The following is a 19,362-nucleotide window of genomic DNA, read 5'->3' as shown; positions in this document are numbered from 1 at the left end:
TACATACACATACACACATACACATGCATGCATATATACACACATATACACATATATGTTCACATATATACAGAATATAAATGCAGGAGTATACATACATACACACACTCACATATACATACACACACGCACTTACCCACACACCCACACATATACACATACATATACACGCACCCACACACCCACACATGCACTCACACACCACACCCATATTGGTTAAAGTTTTCTTAGTCTAGAAGGATTTTTTTTAAATGTGGGAAGAGTAGTGTATTTTGTTTCTTAAGTGTTTGCTTAGTTTAGGGAAATGGTATTATATTGGATATGGACGCGTGTGCCCATGAATGTGTGCACATGCTTTATTGTGCTTGTCTTGATTCGTGTATGAGGATGCACATTTGCATAAGCATGCGCGCATGTAAGTGTATTTTGTGTTTTGCCTATTTACGTATATTGTTATTGGGATATGTTCAAAGCGGGGTTGAACTTTATGAAGTTTTTTTCTTGTGTTAGTAAGTAGACGTAGTTGTCAGTTTGGAAAATGGGAGTTATCTTGAATTTTCCTCCACTGCATGTGTGTATATGCTGTGACACATGCAGGTGTCTATTTTCTGAAATTTTGATGTTGGATCGATGTAAGGCTACTCTATTACTAAGGTTTTTAGTGGCACCTATGTAGGATTTATCGCATGCTGCACATTTTATTACGTAGACCACATTTTTTGAGGTGCAGTCTAGGTCTCTTTTAATTTTGAATGTTTGTATGGGGTTCATGAATGTGTATGTGTTTTCCTCTAATATTATGTAGAGACTCCACATCATTGTTTGTTGCAGTTTGTGACTCCTTGTGTTGTTTGTTGATTGAGTTTGGATGATGTAAGAATGCGTTTTAGGTTTTTGGGTTGGCGTTTGCCTTTTATTATTTTTGTTGTTTTAAGGAAGTTGTTTAGTTTGCTGTTTTGGATAAGGGTTTACAACATGCAGAAATGCAGAGCCAACTCTCTTTTTCCTTAGTAGGGAAAGAAGCATGTTCTCAACACCGAAGAAGGTCGCAGGTTGCAGCGACCGAAACGTTGTGCTAATAACACTCAAGATGAGAATAATAGTCCGATTAATAAACATAACACAAGCATTCAAAATGTTTCTTATCTTAAACAGTATTAGGAGTCATTTCAAATAAAAAGTTTATTTATTTTACCCATCGAAACTCGAGAAATGTACGATTAAAATGTGTAAACATTAACTGAATAATGAAGATGGCTGCCACCTGCAATTTCGTAGAGCAAGTAGCAACCTTGACCTTGCGATCTAAAACTCAAAATCTAGTGAAACAGAATGAACCGAGTGGGCGCAAATAAATTTGGCTAAATCCTTTGTTGTATGCATTTATTATACATAAATTATTTTCCATGTTGAATTTTAAAAGAAAATGTAACTTAAAAAATAAAAGTTATTTAAATTATTTGTAATTTTAAATTTAAAAATAATTCATTTTAAATTAAAAAAATTTGACTTAAAAATAAAAGTCGTTAAAAAGTTGTTTAAATTATTTGTAATTTTAAATTTAAAAATAATTCATTTTAAATTAAAAAAATTTGACTTAAAAATAAAAGTCGTTAAAAAGTTGTTTAAATTATTTGTAATTTTAAATTTAAAAATAATTCATTTTAAATTTTAAAAAATTTGACTTAAAAATAAAAGTTGTTAAAATTATTTAAATTATTTTTCATGTTTTTCTTTTCATGCATTTATTCTACATAAGTAAAAATAATATTTGTTTTAATTGATTAAAAAAATTTTGGTTTTTTTTTTTACCTATAGAAATATTAATAACAGTTGTTTCACTGCTATTTTTCAACTTGTCAGCTTTGCCTCGATCCATTAGAATAGATTTTGCCACAGGTGAATGAATTGAATATGATTACAATAACCTGCCCATGTGCAGAACAAACAATGTTCTCACAGCATTTGATGAGGTAAGGTCAGAAGAGCCAGACTAAAAGAGATCTGCAGATGAAATCATTGTGGAAACAAAGCGAGAGAGAATAGTTAGATTTTCGAATTAGACTATTGTGAAAGTGGATAGTTGACTGTATACCGATACTCTATGGCTGACTGGGATAGCTTCCGTACATTCATATCTGATTTACCTCTGCACTCCATGTTTAAAAAGGAAGTGTCCTCTATAGTATCAGATCTGACCGAATGGTTAATTGTAGGCATAGACCAATTCATACCATCTAAAAAATTCCAACAAAAACCTAACAGCCAGCCATGGTTCTCCCCAGAATGTGCTGCTGCTATCGCGCACAGAAATCACTTATTCCATAGCTACCAACGTAATAGATGCACTGAGACTAAAGCTGCTTTCAGGACTGCTAGCAACCACTGTAAAAGAGTAATAAAAAATGCAAGAGAGCTATATGCCCAGTCTGTTAAATCCAAGGTAGCTGATCAGCGGCTTGGTTCCCACCAATTTCGGCAAATAACAAATAGGATCCTGAACAGAAGTGTGCGTTCTATCCCAACCATTATCAATGGACCAGAGGTCATCTTGTCAGCATCAGACAAGGCCAAACTATTTGCAAAGAACTTTGCAGCTAATTCTACCCTATGCGACGAAGGCCATCAACTCCCCATATTTCCTCCTTATAACACAGAACATGCTAGGGAACATACAAATATCCGTGCATAAGGTCGCCAAATTAATCAAGAACCTTGATTCCAGTAAAGCAACTGGCCCTGACGGCATCCCAATTATAGTGTTAAAAAAGCTTCAACCAGAACTTGCTCCCATACTTACAAAACTGTTTAAGCGCTGCCTTAAGGAGAAGTGCTTTCCAACTCCCTGGAAAACCTCATCAGTTTGCCCTGTATTTAAGAATTCAGGTGATAAGTCATCTCCCTCTCAGTACAGATCAATAAGTCTCCTGTGTGTTATGAGTAAGTTGCTGGAATCCATATTAAATAGAGAAATAGTCAACCACCTCAGCAGGAATAACCTTCTTAGTGATACACAATATGGTTTCCGCTCTGCAAGATCTACCGCAGATGTGCTGACGGTTATATCCCACAGGATTAGTGAATCTCTTGACAAAGGCTTCCTTTCTAGGGCAATTGCTCTTGACATATAAAAGGCCTTCGACAAGGTATGGCATAAGGGTCTACTTCACAAGATTTCCAGCTACGGTATAACTGGAAATGTTTTCTCAATCATTAAATCATTTCTCTCCAATAGGCTCATAAGAGTAGTGGTAGATGGACAAAAATCGGACGCCTGCAATATAAATGCTGGAGTCCCTCAGGGGTCAATCCTGGGCCCAACTCTCTTCCTGATCTACATCAATGACCTCCCTAAACACATACTTAAATCATTCGTTGACATCTATGCTGATGACACGACCATCTACGGCAACACATCAAAGGCTGTAAATGACAAAGTTCTCTCTGATTCTCTCTCCTCTGATCTCAAACGCGTGGTTCAGTGGGGGAAGATGTGGCTGGTTACCTTTAATGCATCCAAAACCAAACTCCTATCCTTACATCATCAACGCTCTGATCCCCATCTGGCATCAATTGTGATGGATGGCTCTCGTCTGGGTGAGGCCCCGTGTTTTGACAAGCTTCTGGGTTTGACCTTTACTCCTGATCTGAAATGGAACACGTACATCAAGTCTGTTGCCAAGGTTGCTGGAAAGATGGTGGGATCCTTCTACCGCTCCAGAAGATATCTCACTACTGATGCAATTCTCTATCTGTATAAAAGCCAAGTACATCCAAGGATGGAGTACTGCTGCCATATCTGGACAGGAGCTGCTAAAAACAGCCTATCCTGCCTTGACAGAGTACAAAATAGACTTCGTGGCTTAGTGGGGGATGCCCTTTTCTCTACCCTGCAACCTCTCTCCCACAGAAGAGACGTTGCGAACCTATCCTTGTTTTATCGTTATTTCCATGGCAGGTGCTCGTCTGAACTCCAATCTCTGGTCCCCCCTTGCCAATCTTTTACGAAAAACACCCGTCTAGCTGAATCCACTGTAAAAAATTTCCCCCACTCTATATCTGTGCCTAAATCAAAACGCGGATTCCATGAACAAAGCTTCTTTCTTAGAACTGCACGCCTGTGAAACTCTGTTCCGTCTGCCTGCTTCCCTCCGGACTACAACTTGGATGTCTTCAAGTCCAATGTTAACAAATTCCTAATGAACCGCCCCCTTAAGTAAACACTTCATCAAATCTCCACACTAACATAATGTATTTGCAATAACCCTTATCCCTGAGTGGCTTCCGGGCCTTGATAAGTGGTGATCACTGTGTAAAAAAAAAAAAAAAAAAGTAGCAGACTATAGTTAATGGCAACCAGAAGGCTCCCTTTTCATTAGTTGCTACACCGAGGTTTAGGGCAGGGTACCACTCCATCCTCAGGATTACACCACTTGTTCTTGATCCTACCTTTAAAATGTTGAGTGTTTAGTAAGGAGACATGAAGTACCATTTTTTAAGTCTAGGCAGGAATAAGTATTTTTAAAAAATAAATGTAGCAAAGTATGTAATTATATTGCCAAAAACATGGTACAACAAAAAAAAATGAATATTGACTAGTCAGAAAAAAATTGATTTGTCAGCTTAAGTTATATTTAAGTTTGACTTAAAAATTCCGATAAGGATTTTATACAGGGTGGAACGATAAAAGTGTCGCCCTAAAGAAAACAATACTACAGCTTTATTTTAAAACTTTTATTGAAAAAATCAATTCAGGTAACTTGATTATGTAGTAGAGCTGACATCTATTCAATGTAGCCACATTCAGTCTCAATCACTGCCTCAATACGGGCCCAGAACTATGAACATGCCTTTTCCACAAGCACCAGTGGGAGCTCGGCGAATATTTGGCAGATGATGACGATCAGGCTGGCTTTGGTGTTGTGAGAGGTCATGTTAGTGATGTTCTCTCACTGGCTGCCCCTTCTTCTCCTAACCTGAACTAGTGGGTTCAGATCAGGAGATGAAGGGGCGGCCAGTGAGAGAAGGATACAAAGTCGTAGTACTCCTTCTGAAGCCAAGCTTGGGTTTCTTTGGACTTGTGGGCGGGTGCAGAGTCCTACTGCCACACCTAGTGTCTGCCAGCGGCCACCTGAAGCACTAGGGGATCACTGCACTCTTCAGCACATTCAGGTAGACTTTGGTTTTGACTTTCAAGCTGACTTCGAAGATGTGAGGTGACACGATGTGGCTCTCAATTGAAACCACATCAAAGACCATAACCGTGGTTGGAAACGTTGTACTGTTATTTATGGCAATCCAGTGATGCATTTTGATGGTGTTGGCAATGGTCCTGTTGCCATAACTTGAATCAGTAGAGAGCATGAGTTGTACAGCGACGCATCTCTGATTTCGCTTGTTGCACACTGTGTTTTTCAGACATGATAGAAGCTTCCTATCACTCTTGGGATTTGTGCACAACTGACCAACTAGGAGATGTTTTGCAACAAAAAAAAAATAAAACTGGTTTTCATCAAATGGAATTTGAATCATGTCATCTTTTCTAGGGCGACAATTTTATCATTCCACTCTGTAGTTGTAAATTATTTTTTTTTGTGTGTGTGCATGTTGAAGCTTGACAATATAATAATAGTATTATTTAATGTTTGTGGGTGTGTTACAGAAATATGCAATAAACCAAGAAATAGAAAAGTACATCAAATGATGACGTCATCTTTTTATGGTCAAAAGAGTTGCAAAATAAATTAGGTAAATACTTGTCCACAGTTGAAACTAACATGAAGCTTATAAAAAGAAACAATCTTGATATTATCATTGCCTGGTTCATTTTTTTATTATCTTGGTCTAGCTGGGAATGGAGCATTCTACTGGATGCCAGACATTCACCCGCTGTGTCATACATTCCAATAAATAGATTTTTTTTAAAGATTCTGACTGCCTCTTTAAGTTCAGTTGTTTGTGTTAGTAGAGGAACACAAGACTGTTAATACGTATAAAGAAGTATATAAACATATAAATGACGGATTCGACAACGGATACAGAGAGAATATACAACAATGGCCGCTTCCCCACTTCCGACCGGAAACCGCCTCACTCGCAGGGAGAGTTTTTCAGGGGAGATCACTCGCACAAATTAACAGTTTGAATCTCTCTTAAACTTGCTTCGCTGGGTATATTTGCCAGGTAGTTTTTGAAATTCTTTTTCATGAGTCCGGTTGCTCTTATAATTACTGGAATGATAGAAATCTTCCTAAGATTCCAGTTTCTTTTCATCGTACGTAAGACCTCGGTATTTGTTATCTTTTCCCTCTCAGCTCTGTTTAACTCAGCATCAGTGGGGACATTAACTTTTACTAAGGTTGCTTCTTTCTCTTTCTTGTCCTATATCACTATGTCAGGCTTAATAGCTCCGTTTTCTATGTATGTAGCTGTAAGAATTACATGCTCATAATTGATGGTGCATGACTTATTTCCAACTGTTCTTTCTGGTAAACATGTTTTTTACAGATTGTGAGTGAGATATTTACGTCCCCCAGCAAAACCTTATTAACACTCTCTACTTCTGTGTGGCAGAACCTGCACTTGTTGTCATTGCTGAGATCACTCATCTTCTTGAAAGAATTGGTTATCAAGCCTTGATCTTGGGCCACTCTGTTTTACTAATAAGATTAAATGTTCTTGGATGGACTTTCACTTCATCGAATGGAAAATTGACTTTTACCTTCAATTTCTGAACGCACCATTGTAAAATCAAATCAACACACAATGAAGAAAAAGGTTAGCCTAGCTGACACAACATAATACTGCAGCATATGACAGTTTCTGGACTAATAGTTAAGTATACCCAGAGCCAAGATAAAATTAACTGTATTATGATCTGCCTTTGAAGGTCCAACTTTCGTCAAACTTTTGATTTGATGAGCCCAACAACCGATGTCTCTCGCTCCAGCAGCCTATTCGTCTGTTTCAGGACAAACCTGTTCTTTTGAGGGAAACTCTGCTTTCTACAATTTTATGCAAACAAACCTGTCCTTTTCAGGACGATTCATCTTCTACATTTGTATGCAATTCAACTTGTACTTCTGCTCCAATCTGCCAACATCAGTGTCTCGTTTACATTTGATTAACTTTGATCAACCAAACCAATGAAAATATGAAAATGTGCAAACACAAAATCAAAATCTTGAGTGTTATTCGCACAATGTTTCGGTGGATGTAACCTCCAACCTTCTTCAGATGCATAAGTCGCCCTTTATCATACATGGCGACTTATACAAGTTGGAGGTTACGTTGATTGAAAAGTTGTGCAAATAACACTCAAGATGAGAACAATAGTCCGATTAATCCAAATACTGCAAATAATCACCCCCTCATCTAAAAAAAATTTAGAATTACAAAATCAAAAATCTGACTCTCGAATTGTAATTAGCAATTTTTCAAAACACGACGACGCCAACTCTCAAAAAGTTTGACTCCCAAATTGTCATTATCAATTTTCCAAAATGTAAATTTTGTAAATCGAGTAACCTGACACATCCGATGCCAACTTCTTCATTTTCTTTCAACAAGAATTCGCTACTAATGCAAAAGAATAATCTTTTTCAAAAGTGAACTTTTGTCATCGCAGAAAGATAACAAGATTCTGTCCTGTAAGCGGAACACCCTGGGTTCAAGGCCTGAAGGATGACTCTTTTTCCTTGTGGATTCACATGCTAGCTGCTACATGTTGAGCCATTTCTCCACCCTCAGTGATGTCCACGTTCAACAAGCAACGTTGGAGAAGTAACTCGACCAGAAACTCTTCATCAATCTTTCCTGTGACGTCAGCAGCTGAAGCAATTCTCTTTCATTACCCGTGCGTTTACGATTCAACAAACCATATAATTTGTTATTTATAAATTTAACTGCTGCGTTGGCATCGTTTGTGTCAGGTTACTTGATTAATGAACTTTGCATTTTGGAGAATTGTTAAATTACGATTCGAGAGTCAAACTTTATTGATTTATTTATTGTCATTATCAATACTTTCTTTATCTGTGCCTAAACCTGAACACAGATTCCATGAACAAAGCTTCTTTCTTAGAACTGCACACCTGTAGAACTCTCTTCCATTTTCCTGCTTTCCAACTGACTATAATATGGTCGTCTTCAAGTCCAACATAAACAAATTCTTGATGAGCCGTTCCCTTTAAGTAATCCAATTTATCAAATTTCCACTACTAGCAATTACTGTATCATTGTCTCATTAGTCACTGTACACTTATTAACCCTTATCCTCGAGTGGCCTCTGAGCCTTGATAAGTGGTGACTCCTTTGTAAAAAAAAAAAAAGAAACAAATTAGCATCTCGTATTTAGGAAATTACAATTTGTGAGTAAGACTTAAAATTTTTTGTTTCTGATTTTCTCAGAATTAAATACAATATGGGAAAATTAATTATAAATAATAGATAATATATGCAGTAATATATAAAAACAGTAACAGATATATATATATATATATATATATATATATATATATATATATATATATATATATATATATATGGTCTTGGAAGCCTTTTAACCTTTAAAACTATATGAAAGAAAGCTTATTTAATTTTTATATTTTTTATCATTCGTTAAATAACTATTTAGTCAGTAAGTCATTTTATCACCTGCAATCAATGCATCAACTTGCTCTCTTGAATTCACTATAGTGCTACTTTTAATTTAAGGGATCATCAGTTGTTTACCATGAAACACTGTTTTGGGGATTTAAAAACGAAACAGTATATTAAATCATGGCTCCCCAGCAGTGTTCATCAAACACTACCTCCCTTAATAAAAGAACAAAAAGTTTTTTTTTAGCGCAATGGTTAGAAGCTCTGACTGTCATTTGGGCGGTTGGATTTCGATCCTGGCTTGTGGTAGTTGCTTGTCTAGCTGCACTGATGAGCTGTAATATATATATATATATATATATATATATATATATATATATATATTATTTTTAAAATATAATTATCCACTGACACGTGTTTTATCGTCCACAACTCATCAGAGTGGCTGAATCTAGCGAGATTCGAAATGGGCACCTCATGATAAGAAGCCTAAACCTCTACCACACGGCTAACCTCACAGGATTATCGAATCTCTAACAAAAACAAATAAAAACATCTACATAAAAGTGATACATTTAGTAGTCCTGCGAGGTTAGCCGTATGGTAGAGGTTTAGGCTTCTTATCACGAGGTGCCGATTTCAAATCTCGCTAGATTCAGCCACTCTGATAAGTCGTGGATGACAAAACACGTGTCAGTGGATAATTATATTTAAAAAATAATATATATGCCGCTCCCCATTAAGCGGGTACCGGATTGGTCACTGGGAAAATTATTCCCAACAAGCATTTAGGTAAAAATGCACCTTCGTATAAATACTTGAATTCATTCAAGAAAGTATCGCTAACAAAAACAAATGAATATATATATATATATATATATATATATATATATATATATATATATATATATATAAGAACTATTTTGCATTTCGGATTAACTTGAGAGGATTTTCATGCAAGCTGAAATATCATACACGGTTTGTTTTTTATATATATTTTTTACATATCCAACATTTTTTCACGTTTTTACTTGGCAATTTATAACTACAATAAATTGCTGTTTCACTGTCTTAACTAGCAAATTCTAGCATTGCTACAAATATAATTTGCTGATTTCTCTATGTCCTCTGATGAGAAGAATAACAAGAATAGCATTCTTTGAAACTCCGCAGTAAATTGGTTTTTAGAGTATTCAGTTGAACAATAAATTTTTATTGTAAAGTTCAACTTACAGTTTTAATTTTCTTTCTCTTATATACATATATATAAGAACAAGTAGTTAATAAAACATGTTAAAAAACACTTTGAAAAAGAGTTAAAAACATATTTAATTTTTAAAAAGGAAGCACAAAATAAGTGGATAGTCCTTAATCCGAGGAGTTTCGAAGAGATACTTTCCTTCTCATCAGAGGGTAGGATTTAGCAAAATGCGGGATCGGATTTTGCTTGCAAAAGTATTTGATGAAACTACAAGTAAGTCATAGATTTTACTTGGTAACAAATAGTGAAAGAGAGGGAATATGGTGAAGAAAAAGGTGATTTCATGTGAATGGATAGTCTGGTGAAAGGTAAAATATCCAATAATAGTAAAATCCAAAAATCAAAATCCAAAAAAGTTGGTTAAGTTTCCATTTCCACAAGTAAAATCCAATGAAATCGCGTAATTGGAACATGGTCCAAAGTAATCCAAAAGGCAGAAATCTGTGGAATAATGCACAAATGGAGGCAAGGAAAAGATGTGCGTAGAAAGAATTTACATCGACTGTCAAGGCTGGGCTAATACTGGGAGAATGAGTAAAGAAGAAGAAGAAATTGAATGGATGGAGATTGAGTTTATATTAGAATAGAAAGGCCAATGTCAAAATGACCCAGACAAGATGACGTTGAAAAGGCACCAAAAAAAAAAAAAAAAAAAAAATATATATATATATATATATATATATATATATATATATATATATATACACACACACACTATTCGTACAATAAACCTAATATGTTACCCCACTTTTTGTTCATATAATTATTCCACCTCGTATTATTATTTTGCTTATATCGAAATTCATGATATAAAATATTATTTCAAAAAGAATATTCTTATTATAAATTCATGTAGAAAGCACCATGGAATTTCCATGGGATACCAGTAGTTATTATTAATTACATGTTCCTCCTTGTAACTCATGTCCTCAACCCTCATTGGCCGGGTTTCACTGCCATACCTCATTACAATGTGTACACGTGTTTTATAGACTCTTAAAAAATCAACCATCATTTTAATATCATTTGGAATCGCCATTTTGTTGGATTCAGTTAAAAAATCTCTCTTTTTCTTTCTTTTCTGTTTTTTTTTGTTTTTTTTTCTGGAGATTTTTATGTGAATTTTCAAGTGTTTCCTTGTGATTTCAACAAGTGTTCTCAATTGTTCTCATGACCGGGTCAAAACTAGAACAAGGGCGTGAAACTCAATCCATGTAGCAAACAAGCATCTGTTCTTTTTTTTAAATGTTTTTTTTTTAATGTTATTTATTTGTAATGGAGATTTGATATCTGTCTGTTTAAAGATGCAATGCCCCCCCCCCCCGTTTCGTTAGCTATGGTCAGGTTGAACTCTTAAGTAATTCGCAATTGTATTCGTAGTGTTACCCACACTTGAGGATTGAACCTTAAACTTCCAGAAGTGTTTCACTTTAGAAATGAAATTAACGTTAATATCACAGTGGTTTAATTGTTTATAACCAGGAAAAAGATGGAAACCTTTATTGGTTAGATTAGTAGTAATCGTATCGAAATTATCTACCTTGAATTTCAACTTTAAATCGTTGGAAAATAAGGCAGAGAAAGGGAAGGGTTTTTGATACTCCAATTTAAGGGACACATCAAATTCCAGAAGATTTAAGGAACCTGTCCCAATGAGAGTATTTACAGGCATGTTAACTTCCTTGGGTCTATGTTTAACCCTAACACTCAATTGAGACAAAATAGCCTGCGGAAAAAAAATGACCTTTGGCTACCTGTATCTATCAGACAGTAAAAGTAACTCAGTTGATTTTTTACTTTCATAGAAATTTCAAGGACTGGAAAAATGCAACACCCAGATCCTGATAATGTTGTCCGTGCCACAAATGTTTGTGGACACATAATTGACAAATGTTTCTTCAGACCACAATTGTTGCAATTAAATGAGAATAGTGATCCAAATAATCCAAATAATTCAATTGTTCTGGGTAAAAACCGGAACAAAGGCGTGAAACTCAATTGATGTCACAAAGAAGCATCTATTTTTTTTTAACGTTGTGGAGATTTAGTATCTGCCTGTCTAAAAGATGAAATGCTCCCGTTTCATCAACTATGGCCAGGTTGAATGTAATTCGCAATTATATTCTTAGTATCGCCTGCACTGAGGATTGAACCTTCAACCCCCAAAAGAGTGTCGCTTTAGAAATAAATGTCAGCCCATTTAAAACGTTTACTTCTAGCACTCTTATTAGTGACATGGCTACAAGGATAGACATAGATACAGAAAATTTCCAACTGTTCACGCAAAATACTGCCAACCTAGAATACGGCTTTTTCAGCACTTTTGCATGTCATTGAGCTATTAGCAACAGAGACGAGTTATCGACCTCTGTTCTTCGAAAGAGAACTGACGTCTAGCGGCCATTATGGGAACCTCAAATATAAACAAATGTTTACAATAACGCAAAAATATATAATAACAAAAATAAAAAAAAACCAAAAGTATTAAAATCGAAACACTTACTGTATAAAAAATGTACCAAAATATAGTTTTAGTGTATTAATATAATAAAAATTATGAAAATAAAATGAAAACTATGATAAAAATATGAAACATTTATAGATTGTTTTAGAATTTTTTGCGTTTTCTTTTTATCCACAATAAGGTTCTATAAAAATACAGCAAAATATAATTTTAAAAACGTGAAACATTTATAGAAGTTATAGAAAAAAATATTTTTTGTACAGAAAAATTGTATAAAAATGTAGCAAAATATAATTTTAAAAACGTGAAACATTTATACAGGTTTAAGAAATTTTTTTTTGTACAGAAAAATTGTATAAAAATGTAGCAAAATATAATTTTAAAAACGTGAAACATTTATAGAGGTTTAAGAAATTTTTTTTGTACAGAAAAATTGTATAAAAATGTAGCAAAATATAATTTAAAAACCGTGAAACATTTATAGAGGTTTAAGAAATTTTTTTTTGTACAGAAAAATTGTATAAAAATGTAGCAAAATATAATTTTAAAAATGTGAAACATAGAGGTTTAAGAAAATTTTTTTTTGTACAGAAAAATTGTATAAAAATTTAGCAAAATATAATTTAAAAAACGTGAAACATTTATAGAGGTTTAAGATTTTTTTTTGTACAGAAAAATTGTATAAAAATGTAGCAAAATATAATTTTAAAAATGTGAAACATAGAGGTTTAAGAAAAATTTTTTTTGTACAGAAAAATTGTATAAAAATGTAGCAAAATATAATTTAAAAAATGTGAAACATTTATAGAGGTTTAAGAATTTTTTTTTTTGTACAGAAAAATTGTATAAAAATGTAGCAAAATATAATTTTAAAAATGCGAAACATTTATAGAGGTTTAAGAAATTTTTTTTGTACAGAAAAATTGTATAAAAATGTAGCAAAATATAATTTTAAAAATGTGAAACATTTATAGAGGTTTAAGAATTTTTTTTGTACAGAAAAATTGTATAAAAATGTAGCAAAATATAATTTAAAAAACGTGAAACATTTATAGAGGTTTAAGAAATTTTTTTGTACAGAAAAATTGTATAAAAATGTAGCAAAATATAATTTTAGTTTGCACACACTTTTAGCAAAGGAAGAGTTATCAACCCCTGTTCTCTGGCTGACAAGTGACATCTGTCGGCGGTTCTTGAAAGTAAAATACACGTGTTCGCCTCATGTCATTGACATGCAGGAGTGTCGCTTTTTCTTCTCCCTTTGTCAGAAAAATCACTCATTAAAAATGAGGACTGATGGACAAATTAGGAGAAGCGAGAGTAACGGGAGCTTCCGATAACGCATCCACAATGCATTGTTTAATCTTCATTTCCATTGATGAGCCATTCCCCTTAAGTAATCCAATTTACCAAATTTACATTGCTAACAATTCCTATGATGTTGTCCCATTGACTACTGTATACTCTTTAACCTTTATCCTTGAGTGGCCTCTGGGCCTTGATAAGTGGTGACTTCTATGTAAAAAAAAACAAAACATTTAACTAATACTTTAAATGAGAACAGTAGTCAGAGTAATCAAAATAATCCAAATTATGAATCCTCATCTAAAAAAATACAAAACATGATTTTTACTTTATTTATTGAAGTTTTTTTTTTTACAAAGGAGTCACCACTTACCAAGGTCAGGAGGCCACTCGAGGATAAAGGTATAAGATAAGTATACAGTAACAAACTCAATACTTTTTTTATGACAAGGGAGTTACCACTTATCACTCAAGAAGTGATAATGAGCGTTCAATGGTCACCAAGATAAAAACATAGTGATCGTTAGTGGGGGGGAGGCATTCAGTTCAGTTAGATTATCTAAGGGGACGTTTCAACAAGAACTTGTTTACATTGGACTTGAAGACGACCATGTTGTACATTTTATTTACTAGCAAAAAACATGGATTTGTATATTGCTCTTCTTGCTTCCCTCTTCGCCTCCAGATACTCATGTATGTTCGCTAAACTTTTTTATTTCACTTGTTCCAGTGCTACCAGATTAGGCTGTCTGAAGATATTGACTTCCAGAGACGAAATGCACCTAACATTGATGCTTTTTATTTTTCTGCTCCCTTTTGCAAAACTTAATTATGTTCTACAAAACCAAAAACAAAAACAACAACCTGCCTTCCCCTCTTTTCCTTCTTCCCATTCCCCCTTTCTCTTTCTATCTCCCCCACTTTCTGACTGGTTTCCTAACTTAAAATGTACAAAACATTAATGCTGTAATCCTTTTCCCTATCCCATTACAAAACTCATTCATGTTCTGCAGGGCAGGGAACAAAAACGATAAAATCCACTATACAACTACAAAACCAAACACTACAAAAAACCTAAAAAAAAATAACTGGATGCAACATTTCCAAAATAACTGGATGCAACATTTCCAAAATAACTGGATGCAACATGAATACATTTCCAAAATAACTGGAGGCAACATTTCCAAAATAACTGGAGGCAACATTTCCAAAATAACTGGAGGCAACATTTCCAAAATAACTGGAGGCAACATTTCCAAAATAACTGGATGCAACATTTCCAAAATAACTGGAGGCAACATTTCCAAAATAACTGGAGGCAACATTTCCAAAATAACTGGAGGCAACATGAATACATTTCCAAAATAACTGGAGGCAACATGAATACATTTCCAAAATAACTGGAGGCAACATGAATACATTTCCAAAATAACTGGAGGCAACATTTCCAAAATAACTGGAGGCAACATTTCCAAAATAACTGGAGGCAACATGAATACATTTCCAAAATAACTGGAGGCAACATTTCCAAAATAACTGGAGGCAACATGAATACATTTCCAAAATAACTGGAGGCAACATTTCCAAAATAACTGGAGGCAACATTTCCAAAATAACTGGAGGCAACATGAATACATTTCCAAAATAACTGGAGGCAACATGAATACATTTCCAAAATAACTGGAGGCAACGTGAATACATTTCCAAAATAACTGGAGGCAACATTTCCAAAATAACTGGAGGCAACATTTCAAAAATAACTGGAGGCAACATGAATACATTTCCAAAATAACTGGAGGCAACATTTCCAAAATAACTGGAGGCAACATGAATACATTTCCAAAATAACTGGAGGCAACATTTCCAAAATAACTGGAGGCAACATTTCCAAAATAACTGGAGGCAACATGAATACATTTCCAAAATAACTGGAGGCAACATGAATACATTTCCAAAATAACTGGAGGCAACATGAATACATTTCCAAAATAACTGGAGGCAACATTTCCAAAATAACTGGAGGCAACATGAATACATTTCCAAAATAACTGGAGGCAACATTTCCAAAATAACTGGATGCAACATTTCCAAAATAACTGGATGCAACATTTCCAAAATAACTGGAGGCAACATTTCCAAAATAACTGGATGCAACATTTCCAAAATAACTGGATGCAACATTTCCAAAATAACTGGAGGCAACATTTCCAAAATAACTGGAGGCAACATTTCCAAAATAACTGGATGCAACATGAATACATTTCCAAAATAACTGGAGGCAACATGAATACATTTCCAAAATAACTGGAGGCAACATTTCCAAAATAACTGGAGGCAACATTTCCAAAATAACTGGAGGCAACATGAATACATTTCCAAAATAACTGGAGGCAACATAAATACATTTCCAAAATAACTGGAGGCAACATGAATACATTTCCAAAATAACTGGAGGCAACATTTCCAAAATAACTGGAGGCAACATTTCCAAAATAACTGGAGGCAACATGAATACATTTCCAAAATAACTGGAGGCAACATTTCCAAAATAACTGGAGGCAACATTTCCAAAATAACTGGAGGCAACATGAATACATTTCCAAAATAACTGGAGGCAACATGAATACATTTCCAAAATAACTGGAGGCAACATGAATACATTTCCAAAATAACTGGAGGCAACATTTCCAAAATAACTGGAGGCAACATGAATACATTTCCAAAATAACTGGAGGCAACATGAATACATTTCCAAAATAACTGGAGGCAACATGAATACATTTCCAAAATAACTGGAGGCAACATGAATACATTTCCAAAATAACTGGAGGCAACATTTCCAAAATAACTGGAGGCAACATTTCCAAAATAAGTGGAGGCAACATGAATACATTTCCAAAATAACTGGAGGCAACATTTCCAAAATAACTGGAGGCAACATTTCCAAAATAACTGGAGGCAACATGAATACATTTCCAAAATAACTGGAGGCAACATTTCCAAAATAACTGGAGGCAACATTTCTAAAATAACTGGAGGCAACATTTCCAAAATAACTGGAGGCAACATTTCCAAAATAACTGGATGCAACATGAATACATTTCCAAAATAACTGGAGGCAACATTTCCAAAATAACTGGAGGCAACATTTCCAAAATAACTGGATGCAACATGAATACATTTCCAAAATAACTGGAGGCAACATTTCCAAAATAACTGGAGGCAACATTTCCAAAATAACTGGAGGCAACATTTCCAAAATAACTGGAGGCAACATGAATACATTTCCAAAATAACTGGAGGCAACATAAATACATTTCCAAAATAACTGGAGGCAACATGAATACATTTCCAAAATAACTGGAGGCAACATTTCCAAAATAACTGGAGGCAACATTTCCAAAATAACTGGAGGCAACATGAATACATTTCCAAAATAACTGGAGGCAACATTTCCAAAATAACTGGAGGCAACATTTCCAAAATAACTGGAGGCAACATGAATACATTTCCAAAATAACTGGAGGCAACATGAATACATTTCCAAAATAACTGGAGGCAACATTTCCAAAATAACTGGAGGCAACATTTCCAAAATAACTGGAGGCAACATGAATACATTTCCAAAATAACTGGAGGCAACATAAATACATTTCCAAAATAACTGGAGGCAACATGAATACATTTCCAAAATAACTGGAGGCAACATTTCCAAAATAACTGGAGGCAACATTTCCAAAATAACTGGAGGCAACATGAATACATTTCCAAAATAACTGGAGGCAACATTTCCAAAATAACTGGAGGCAACATTTCCAAAATAACTGGAGGCAACATGAATACATTTCCAAAATAACTGGAGGCAACATGAATACATTTCCAAAATAACTGGAGGCAACATGAATACATTTCCAAAATAACTGGAGGCAACATTTCCAAAATAACTGGAGGCAACATGAATACATTTCCAAAATAACTGGAGGCAACATGAATACATTTCCAAAATAACTGGAGGCAACATGAATACATTTCCAAAATAACTGGAGGCAACATGAATACATTTCCAAAATAACTGGAGGCAACATTTCCAAAATAACTGGAGGCAACATTTCCAAAATAAGTGGAGGCAACATGAATACATTTCCAAAATAACTGGAGGCAACATTTCCAAAATAACTGGAGGCAACATTTCCAAAATAACTGGAGGCAACATGAATACATTTCCAAAATAACTGGAGGCAACATTTCCAAAATAACTGGAGGCAACATTTCTAAAATAACTGGAGGCAACATTTCCAAAATAACTGGAGGCAACATTTCCAAAATAACTGGATGCAACATGAATACATTTCCAAAATAACTGGAGGCAACATTTCCAAAATAACTGGAGGCAACATTTCCAAAATAACTGGATGCAACATGAATACATTTCCAAAATAACTGGAGGCAACATTTCCAAAATAACTGGAGGCAACATTTCCAAAATAACTGGAGGCAACATTTCCAAAATAACTGGAGGCAACATGAATACATTTCCAAAATAACTGGAGGCAACATTTCCAAAATAACTGGATGCAACATTTCCAAAATAACTGGATGCAACATGAATACATTTCCAAAATAACTGGAGGCAACATGAATACATTTCCAAAATAACTGGAGGCAACATTTCCAAAATAACTGGAGGCAACATTTCCAAAATAACTGGATGCAACATTTCCAAAATAACTGGAGGCAACATTTCCAAAATAACTGGAGGCAACATTTCCAAAATAACTGGATGCAACATTTCCAAAATAACTGGAGGCAACATTTCCAAAATAACTGGAGGCAACATTTCCAAAATAACTGGAGGCAACATTTCCAAAATAACTGGATGCAACATTTCCAAAATAACTGGATGCAACATTTCCAAAATAACTGGATGCAACATTTCCAAAATAACTGGAGGCAACATTTCCAAAATAACTGGATGCAACATTTCCAAAATAACTGGATGCAACATTTCCAAAATAACTGGAGGCAACCTTTCCAAAATAACTGGAGGCAACATTTCCAAAATAACTGGATGCAACATTTCCAAAATAACTGGATGCAACATTTCCAAAATAACTGGAGGCAACATTTCCAAAATAACTGGAGGCAACATTTCCAAAATAACTGGAGGCAACATTTCCAAAATAACTGGATGCAACATTTCCAAAATAAGTGGAGGCAACATTTCCAAAATAACTGGATGCAACATTTCCAAAATAACTGGAGGCAACATTTCCAAAATAACTGGAGGCAACATTTCCAAAATAACTGGAGGCAACATTTCCAAAATAACTGGATGCAACATTTCCAAAATAACTGGAGGCAACATTTCCAAAATAACTGGAGGCAACATTTCCAAAATAACTGGAGGCAACATTTCCAAAATAACTGGATGCAACATGAATACATTTCCAAAATAACTGGAGGCAACATGAATACATTTCCAAAATAACTGGAGGCAACATTTCCAAAATAACTGGAGGCAACATTTCCAAAATAACTGGATGCAACATTTCCAAAATAACTGGAGGCAACATTTCCAAAATAACTGGAGGAAACATTTCCAAAATAACTGGATGCAACATTTCCAAAATAACTGGAGGCAACATTTCCAAAATAACTGGATGCAACATTTCCAAAATAACTGGAGGCAACATTTCCAAAATAACTGGAGGCAACATTTCCAAAATAACTG

At 34.6% G+C, this 19,362-nt stretch overlaps 1 protein-coding gene across 11 annotated transcripts in view; it reads left to right on the top strand.

Moving 5' to 3' along the window:
• LOC145283838 (uncharacterized) overlaps positions 1-19,362 on the top strand; it is a 240,039-nt gene that overhangs the window by 16,348 nt on the left and 204,329 nt on the right. Inside the window, exon 1 of one of the 11 annotated variants that reach the window (XM_080132942.1) lies at positions 6,054-6,183. The exons of the other annotated variants lie outside the window; for them this stretch is intronic. The gene's annotated coding sequence lies outside the window, so the exon portion shown is untranslated. Of the gene's footprint in view, positions 1-6,053; positions 6,184-19,362 lie in introns of those variants that run through there. 11 annotated transcript variants of the gene reach the window in all.

The sequence above is a fragment of the Euprymna scolopes genome, chromosome 8 (genome assembly GCF_053919585.1).
Source record: "Euprymna scolopes isolate OS-2025 chromosome 8, ASM5391958v1, whole genome shotgun sequence".
In the NCBI taxonomy this organism is placed as follows: Eukaryota; Metazoa; Mollusca; class Cephalopoda; order Sepiida; family Sepiolidae; genus Euprymna; species Euprymna scolopes.
This window is presented reverse-complemented; position numbering and strand designations above follow the sequence as displayed.